This window comes from Triticum dicoccoides, chromosome 3B (genome assembly GCF_002162155.2).
Source record: "Triticum dicoccoides isolate Atlit2015 ecotype Zavitan chromosome 3B, WEW_v2.0, whole genome shotgun sequence".
Lineage (NCBI taxonomy): Eukaryota > Viridiplantae > Streptophyta > Magnoliopsida > Poales > Poaceae > Triticum > Triticum dicoccoides.
Genome location: NC_041385.1, coordinates 598,909,692 through 598,919,774, shown reverse-complemented (window position 1 = coordinate 598,919,774; position 10,083 = coordinate 598,909,692).

Sequence of the window (10,083 nt, the reverse complement as noted above, 5' to 3'; positions counted from 1 at the left end):
GCCGGCTTTGTTGGGAGAGATGGCTTGGCGCTCTTTGGCATCACCACTCTTCGCATTGTCATTCTTCTTCTTAGGAGCACCCTCTCCCTCCTTCACAAAAGTTTGCTTGAGCGGGGGAGGTCGATTGGTCTTGTTATTCTTCTCCTTGTTCTTCTTCTTGTTCTTGGACTTGGGCGTAAACCCAACTCCCTCCTTGCCCACAACTTCCTTTTGTTTGCTCAAAAGGTCATTTAGGTTCTTCTCGCCTTGTATGCATGACACAAGACCTTTCTCGAGTTGTTCCTTCAACTTGGCATTCTCCTCCACAAGATGCACATGCTCACAACATGGGTTAGTAGCATTTGCATTATCAATTAAGACCATGTGAGGAAATGTGGCCTTTTCCTTGGTAAGCTTAACTTGGAGTTGAGCATGAGACTCCTTGAGGTTTGCATGAGCACCTTTCAAGACCTTATGGGCCTTGTCAAGTACATCAAACTCCTCCTTGAGTCTAGCATGATCAACCCCAAGTTTAGCCTTCTCGGAAGTTAGAACACGAGACACAACAAGAGCATGATCAAGATCTTTCTTTAATTTGGCATGGTCATCGTTGTGTGACTCCTCAAGAGCCAAACGATGCCCACACTCCTTAGCAAGATCATTCGATAGATCCGATATCTCATCGTCGTAATCACGACTATGACCTTCCATCTCAGAGATGGTCTCTTCGTGAGCCTCAATCATGTCATTGGCTTCACCAAGTTGTTCCAAGAGAGCAACGAAGTGCTTCTTGGATTTGCCCTTGAGCTTACTCATGAAGGACTCAAATTCATTAATCTCCTCATTAGACCTCTTACCATTATCAAAGTCATCCGTTGAAGGAGGATTAGGAATAATGGTGGTTTTGATATTGGGGGTTACCTTGTTGGTGGCCTTAGCCATGAGGCACTTGGCGGTGATGTTCTCGTTAGGTGCATCGAAGAGAGACACCCGGGGAGTTGTGACAATGGCAACGGATGCCATGGCCATTGTTTCACCATCTTCATCATCATCGTCATCCTCATGGTATTCTTCTTGTACCACCAACCCGCGAGTAGGAGTCTTCTTGGTGAAGTTGTTCTTGTTGGGGAAGGACTTGGCTTTGTCTTTTCGGATGAACTTGCCACCATTGTCTTCCCGCTTCTCGTAAGGACAATCCGCAACGAAATGGCTAACATTGCCACAGTTGAAACAAGTTCTAACTCGTTGCTTGCCCTTGAGGCCACTTGAGTTGTTCTTGTTGAAGTTGGGTCTTGTATTCTTCTTACTCCAAAATTGTCTTGAGGCAAGAGCCATGTGCTCATGATAATCATACTTCGTGTCCTCGGGGTTTCTCTCCTCATCTTCCTCTTATTCTTCTTCTTCCACACTAACCTTGGCCTTCAAGGAAAGATTGGGCTTCTTTGCCCTTTGAGAACGGAGCACCGCATTGTCGGCGGTCTTGTCCAAGATGCTCATTGCAACAAACTCATCCAACACTTCACCTAAGGTCATGGAGTGGAAGTCCGGTCTTTGGCGAATGACAGAGGACATGGCCTTGTTGTAGGGCATCATGGCCTTGAGGAACTTGCGCTTGATCCAGTTGTCATCTGTGTCCTTGATCCCATGATCTCGGAGTGCGACCGCGAGTTTAATCACTCTTCGAAAGAGCTCACAAGGTTCTTCATCCTCTTTCATTGCAAACTCATCGGCTTCATCTTGCACCACTTCATAGTTGGAGCATTGAATGCTAGCACTTCCTCGATAGAGAGACTCAACACATTTCCATGCTTCTTTAGCCATGACATGAGGTCGAAGATGAGGGAGATCTTCGGGAAGGATTGCATCTTGGATGATGAAGAGAGCACTCTCATTGAATTGATTGTCCACTTCTTCTCGAGGGGTGAAGTTACTTGGATCATGAGGATAGAAACCTTCTTCAATAATTCTCCAAAGGTTAGTGTTCACATGTTTTAAGTGACGCTTGAAGCGATAAACCCAAGAGTCAAAATCTTCATTTTTCACATATTTAGGAGGAGGACCGGCATGATTCAAATGAGTAGAGGGGATCGGTCATCTATACACTGGGGGTTCCACATTGGCAAAGATGTCAGTGCCATTTCTACCACTAGTAGACGGACTCTTTTCACTGTTAGCTTCCCCCTTGTCAGAGGTAGCATCCGTCACCTTGTTAGTGGGATCACCCACTTTCATCGGCGAGGTAGATAGTTTAAGTCCGTCTAGGAATTCAGAAAACATGCTTTTAACCTCGGCCATCATGGAGGTTTTCAATGTGTCTAAAGCCACATTGAATTCCTCACATGAGATCGAGGCTCCCCCTTCGGCCGTGGACGAGATGGGATTCACACCGGAGTGCTCCTCCGCACCGTCGTGGGTGTCAACCATACTCTTCGGACAGCAAAGTCCTTAATAAAGAGATGAGGCTCTGATACCAATTGAAAGGATCGATATGGTTGACTAGAGGGGGGTGAATAGGTAACTAACAATTTTTAGACTTTTCTTTAACAATTTAAACCTTGCAATGAAATAGGTTGTCTAGATGTGCAACTACGTGGACAACCTATATGATGCAAAGACAATAAGCACACAAGCAAGCAATAGATACAACTCAAGTAAGCTTGCAAAAGTAAAGGGACAAGATAACCAAGAGTGGAGCCGGTGGAGACGAGGATGTGTTACCGAAGTTCCTTCCTTTTAAGGGGAAGTACGTCTCCGTTAGAGCGGTGTGGAGGCACAATGCTCCCCAAGAAGCCACTAGGGCCACCATAATCTCCTCACGCCCTCACACAATGCGAGATGTCATGATTCCCCTATTGGAGCCCTTGAAGGCGGCAACCGGACCTTTACAAACAAGATTTGGGCTATCTCCACAACACTTGGAGGCTCCCAACAACACCATGAAGCTTCACCACAATGGAGTATGGCTTCGAGGTGACCTCAACCGTCTAGGGTGCTCAACACCCAAGAGTAACAAGATCCGCTAGGGATAAGTGGGGGGAATCAAATTTCTCTTGGTGGAAGTGTAGATCTGGGCCTTCTCGACCAATCCCGAGCAAATCAACAAGTTTTATTGGCTAGGGAGAGAGATCGGGCGAAAATGGAGCTTGGAGCAACAATGGAGCTTTGGGGGAAAGAGGTGGGTCAACTTTGGGGAAGAAGACCCCTTTATATAGTGGGGGGAACAATCCAACCGTTATCCCACTGAGCAACCCCGCACAGAGCGGTACTACCGCTAGGGAAGGGCGGTACTACTGCTCAACCCAGCGGTACTGCCGCGCTGACAGGGGCCTGACCCCAGGGCGGTACTACCGTGGGGGTAGGTGCGGTACTACCGCTTGGAGCGGTACTACCGCCACAACTACCGCCCTTAGTACCGCAAAACCCGACATGAAAAACATCATTCTCGAATCAAGGCGGTAGTAGCCCGGAAGCACTGCGGTACTACGGCCGAAGGTCCCAAGCGGTACTACCGTTCGGAGAGCAGTACTACCGCTTGGAGCGGTACTACCGCTAGGGAGCTTCGGCGGTACTACCGCTGTGGGTCGCGGTACTACCGCTGGGGCAGAGCAAAGCATACTAAGGGGAAAACGGCAGCTCCAATGAAGCGGAAAGAAAACGACGGGTGTGATATGGATGTGTACGTGTTGATTCCACCCAAGTCTTACCAAAGCGGACCCCCTCTTGATAGTACGGTGACTCCTACGAGACTAGAACACCAACAACAAAACGAAGGAGCTACACCGTCTTGAATAAACAACCGAGGGGAGAAAATCATCTCGTGCCAAAGGATGAATCTCTGAAAGAACTTAACGCACGCGATTAGTCCGCACAAGCATTGTCATCAATCACCAAAACATCTTGGGGATAAATATGCCCTTACAATCTCCCCCTTTTTGGTGGATTGATGACAATACAGGATTTGCACAATATGATAGATAAAGGATAAGCGCAAAAACACAACCGTCCTAAAATGTAGAAGGGCTCCCCCTGGATGTGTGCTACCTAGATAAGTGCTTTGGACTGCACGGCACAGATGCCAGGATCAATGCTCCCCCTACATTTTAGAGACCAACTACCTAAGCAAGATATATGAGAGCAACATGGATAACAGGATAAGCATGCAACTCATAAGCTAGATAGACATAGATAATGATACTGGAAACGTAAGGTAGCATATGTCTCACACCATATGACTCGAGCTTAGGTCTCACTGACAGAAACCAGAACTTAGGTCTCACAGACACAAACCAAATAAAGCAGCAGGCGAAAACACAAACATAGAAGACGGAAGACACAAAGCACAAATCCCTAAACTCTCTCCCCCTTTGGCATCGAGACACCAAAAAGGAGAGGGAGTGCTGCTACGGCTCCAGGTGATGGCAAACGAGGGACACACATCAGATCTCAGAGGGATCATCTGCGCCACCATCGTCAGCCGGGAAGTGCTCAGCATCAGAATCAGTCCAAGGGTAGTGCTGCTGAATCCACTCCTCCTCCTCGGTAAGCTGATCCTCAGAACCACTAATCACAATAGCACCCATCTGACGCATGAGCTCCTTGTGGCGACCTCGGGCCTTCTTCTCAGCCACATGAGTCATGTACTGACTGTGAGACTCCATGCAGAATAGCTTCTTCACCTTGATCGTGAGCTTCTTGGCCCATGAGGGCTCTGCCTCAGAAGGCACGTAGTCATCATCTTCATCCTCAGCCTCAGCCCCAATCTCCTCCTCAGTCTCCATGGCAGCAGCAGATGAAGGAACTCCAGTCCTAGGGGCCTGAGTGCCCCAGTTATCCTTCTTCCTCAGACGCTTGACATCGTGAGAGACCAAATCTCCAGTCTCCAGCAGCACCTTGGGATAGACACGATCCCAGGCCTTCTCAATGAGCAGCATAATGAACGGACCATAAATCGGGCACTTGCGCTCGGAGATAGCAGAAAGCAGCTCGGACCACATAACATGAGAGATATCCAAGGACTCTCCGGTGTTCTGTCCCTTCTCACGCTGGCAGAAGAGAAGCATGTCCACGAGATAGGAGTGAACCTGGTCCAGATTCCCGATACGAGGGAAAAGAGTCTCTCTGAAGATACGGTGAAGGATATCCAGATAGGCAGGCAGCTCATAGGTTTCCTTCTTCATCTCAGGGTTGATCCTCAAAGTGCAGTAGGGCCATAGAGCTTGCTTGTGAGTGGCATTGGCGCGATGGTGGGGGCGAAAGTCGACAAAAGACTCAAGACCTAGATCTTCCACCCCAATCAACTGCATGAAAGCTTTCCACTTGACTGAAAGCAACTTGCCATTGGTCATCCAAGTTAGTGTCCTATCCTCATCAGTCCCAAGGTGAACCGTGGCATAGAATTGGGCCACAATATCAGCATCGTAGTCCTTGTTGAATTGCATGATCCTGAGAATGTTCAGTTGAGTGCACATCTGAAGAGCTTCACCAAAGTATTCAGGATCGTTCTCCATATGCTCGGTGTCGATGGAGTGCATGTTGACATAGAGATTCTTCTTGGCTTTGAGGACATCAAAGAAGATGGCAAACTGGAACCTGTTCCAGAACGGACGGTTGACCAAAGTGGGATCTTGGTCGATCTCATACGGGTTGCGGTGGCGCCTTGCCCAGAACTCCTTGGGCGGCATTTCTGGCACAGTTTTTCCTGGCTTTGGCTTGACCCCAGGCTTCTTCTGCAGTTGAGGAGGAGGTGGAGCACTAGAAGATCCTCCGGCGGGCTCAGTGGTGCGGTAGCGCTTGGACGAGGCATGACCGGGGTTGACACAATGAGCCTGATGCTCAGGAACCTCATCACCTGGAACCACACACACAAACACGCAAACAACCAGAGAGAACGAGCGTAAGCCACAAAACACGAGCAAAAAGATCACTGAGAGGTGGGAGCATGACGGAAACTGGTAGAGGGGCGGTAGTACCGTGACCCTTCAGCGGTAGTACCGCTCTAAGCGGTAGTACCGCTCTGGAGAGAGCGGTAGTACCGCTCCAAGTGGTAGTACCGCTCTGGAGAAAGCGGTAGTACTGCTCGAGGCGGGGAAATAGCAGTTTCCTACTTCCGTGGTCAGATCCGGTACTACCGTGCTACCAAATTAAAAAATACTCCAACCAAACACTAATCCAAACTGTCTAGAAGCAATCTCCATCCTACTCAAGCCTAGATCTGGCCAAAAATCTAGAGATGCAACTGCTATTGCCCTTAAGAAGCTAGATTGGAAATCTAGACACAAGGAAAAAGAGAACGGGGGCAATACCGGCATCCATGGCAAGAGGAAACGGTGGGGATCGACTCCACCGAAGGAAATGGAGAGGAGCGCCCCGGAGAGGGAGATCCGCCAGAGCCCTCCCGCGGCACCGGTTGCTGAGGAGAGAGGAACAGAGCAAGGGGGCGAGCGAATGGGTATGGGGGAGAAGAAAACTCCCCCTGCCCCTGATATAACCCCCGGCCCGCGCCTCACGGCGGTAGTACCGCGCTGGAGGGCGGTAGTACCGCTAGGAGCGGTAGTACCGCTCGCCACCAGCGGTAGTACTGCTTCAGCAACCACACTGCTCCTAAACAAAAGGCTAACGCTCCCAAAAAAAAGAAAGCAAGGGCAAGAGAAAGAGAAGACCAACCAGGCAGCACACACACAAACAACAGACCAGAAACCACTCAAACAAAAACAAACACACGAGACAGACCAACCTCTGGCCCTCTCTCAGGAGAGGACGGTGGCCGGAGCCACCAATGTTTGAGTCAATTGGTATGGCACCGCGAAGAATTATCCTTGGGCCCATGACCAACATTCGTCTTTGAAGCACAAATACCATCAAAAATGGCTAATGTGAAAGAGTTGATCGATTTATGCATAATGGGGGGAGGGAGAGTTCATTGAGAGAACAACACTCCCCCTTTGTCCATGCCTACATCTAAGCTAGACACCAAGTTGAGTGGGGTGGGGTGTGCATGGGTTCAAGTCACATTGCTCGAATCAATGATATTTAGCTCATGCCTTAACTCGTGAAATCTTGCTTCATCCAAGGGCTTCGTGAAAATATCTGCAAGGTTATCATGAGTGTTGACATACTTGAGCTCGATCTCTCCTCGCCTAATGTGATCCCGGATGAAATGATACCGAATCTCAATATGCTTCGTCTTGAAGTGTTGCACCGGGTTGAGAGAAATCTTGATGGCACTTTCATTGTCACACCAAAGAGGCACTTTGTCACAAATGACACCGTATTCCTTTAAAGTTTGCCTCATCCATAAGAGTTGTGCACAACAACTACCGGCCGCCACATATTCAGCTTCGGTGGACGAGAGAGATACACAACTTTGCTTTTTGGAAGATCAACATGTGGAACGTTAGAAGGCAAGCACAGGAGCTGGGCTACCCAACTATTGACCCAAGACATAGTTCAGAACTGGTGCATATAGTGCAATATCCGAGACACCGAACACTTAACAAGAAGAGATTCGGACTTAGTACGGTTTGATTTGAAAGATCAAGCCTTTCATCTATTAGCCAAGTTGTAATTACTACAAAAATGTGATCATGTCGGCTGTTCGGAGAGTGGAAAAGAGGACTTTTAACAAAGTATATGCCTGGGCACCATAAAATGGTGACTTAGTACTTTCCATAGGCTCATGACGTCCATCCGTACAATGCGAACTACCGAGGCATATAAGATGATCTTAAAAATTGGAGAGTTTTTGACAGGGAAAAGGTTTACACAAGGCCTTGAAGCATGGGTTGAAACGTCCACTGTGCCTTGTTGCACGTCTGCGCCTTTTCTTCTGCATTATATGATGATTGGCCTCCTGACGGATCGTCGCATGATAAAGGAAAGGTCTTCAATTATCACTTTTAGAGGTAAACCTGGGACAGTGGCTTGACGCCAAGCGAGTCCGGAGTTATGTATGTCGGTGTCAAAACCACCGGATCTCGGGTAGGGGGTCCCGAACTGTGCTTCTAGGTGGATGGTAACAGGAGACAAGGGACACGATGTTTTTACCCAGGTTCGGGCCCTCTTGATGGAGGTAAAACCCTACTCCTGCTTGATTAATATTGATGATATGGGTAGTACAAGAGTAGATCTACCACGAGATCGGAGTGGCTAAACCCTAGAAGCTAGCCTATGGTATGATTGTTGTTCGTCCCACGGACTAAAACTCTCCGGTTTATATAGACACCGAAGAGGGCTAGGGTTACACAGAGACGGTTACAATGGGAGGAGATCTTCATATCGTATCGCCAAGCTTGCCTTCCACGCTAAGGAAAGTCCCATCCAGACACGGGACGGAGTCTTCAATCTTGTATCTTCATAGTCCGGGAGTCCGGCCAAAGGTCTTAGTCCGGCCATCCGGACACCCCCTAATCCAGGACTCCCTCAGTAGCCCCTGAACCAGGCTTCAATGACGATGAGTCCGGCGCGCAAGTTGTCTTCGGCATTGCAAGGCGGGTTCCTCCTCCGAATATTTCATAGAAGATGTTGAACACCAGGGTAGTGTCTGGCTCTGCAAAATAAGTTCCACATTCCTTCGTAGAGAGAATAATATTTGTATCAATCAGATCTGCTAACGTATTCCGTGGCATGACATCATGCCACAGCCAGGCTCTTTATTCATTTTATTGTTCCACCTCAGCGCGTTTAGCGAGGCGGTTTCCTTGGCACGTCTTGTCAAAGCAGAGATCATGTCCCCTTATTCTGGGATTCTCATCAATACGGGTGTGGGTAACCCAACCGTGCCATTAACCGCGGCGCTTGGGAGATAAGCGAGTTTTATTAGGCCGGTGGGGGCTCATAATTTTGGCCACCCATATAAGGGGATAAGAATCCTCCCTTTCCATTCACGCCCTCTTCCTCCTCTGCTTATCCGTCCCTGCGTGCTTGAGCTCCAGCGCCCAAGCCCGCACTTCCCACCTCAACCTTCTCCAACCATGTCTCGAGCGGGAGGTAGATGGATGGCCTCCTCCGTCACGGAGGGACAAATCAAAAACCTGAGGAAGGCCGGATACTTGTCTAACGACATCGCGCACCGGCTCCCAGATGCGGGGCAACTCATCCCCACCCCCAGGCCCCATGAGAGGGTTGTTTTTCATCCCCATTTCCTCTGCGGACTGGGTTTTCCTCTTCACCCGTTCGTCCGGGGGCTCATGTTCTACTACGGCTTGGACTTCCACGATCTGGCCCCGAACTTCATCCTCAATATCTCGGCGTTTATCGTCGTGTGCGAGGCCTTTTTCCGCATCCAGCCCCACTTTGGCCTATGGCTGAAGATCTTCAGCGTCAAGCCAAAGGTCGTGCAAGGCCGACAGGCGGAATGCGGAGGCGCCATGGTGGGCAAGATAGCCAACGTCACCTGGCTCGAGGGTGCCTTCGTGGAAACCATCAAAGGGTGGCAATCTGGGTGGTTTTATATCACTGAGCCGCGTGACCCTAAATGGGCAGCGGCCCTTGAATTTCGATCTGGCATCCCCACCCGGCTCACATCTTGGAAAGAGACGGGCCTGTCGTGGGGCAATCCAGAAGAGGTGACCGGACTCCAAACCTGCGTCCGAGACCTGGTGACCAAGAAGGTCAAGCTTGTCAACGTGGTCCAGGTCATGCTCTTCCACCGGATCCTCCCGTGTCAACGACGGGACATCAATTTGTGGGAGTTCGACCCGGCCCGGCACCAGACTCTATCCCGGCTCTTCGAAACGAAGCACGAGGACGCCTGGAAGGTGCTTTTCAAGAGTTCCGAGGTCTCCCCTTCCGTCACCGAGGATCGCGGGTTCTGCGCCAAACGTCAAGCCTCCAAAGTAAGCTTACCTTTAGTCCCTTACGGGATACCCGATTTTCATAGTGTGACTTTATGTGGGATCTAAACTCTCGTTCCTTTGACAAGACTGGAAGAGGACATCCGGACAGTTCGACTGTCCGGCCCCTTTGCCCGAAGGCCCAGTAGATGCACACTTAGCGAAGCTACTGGTGCCGGCACCCCACGTGGTGCTGGAGAAGAAGGCCAAGGAGAAGGCCACGGGGACCCGAAAGAGTTCCCGGTGCCCGGTGTCGTCGGATTTTCCCGACGGC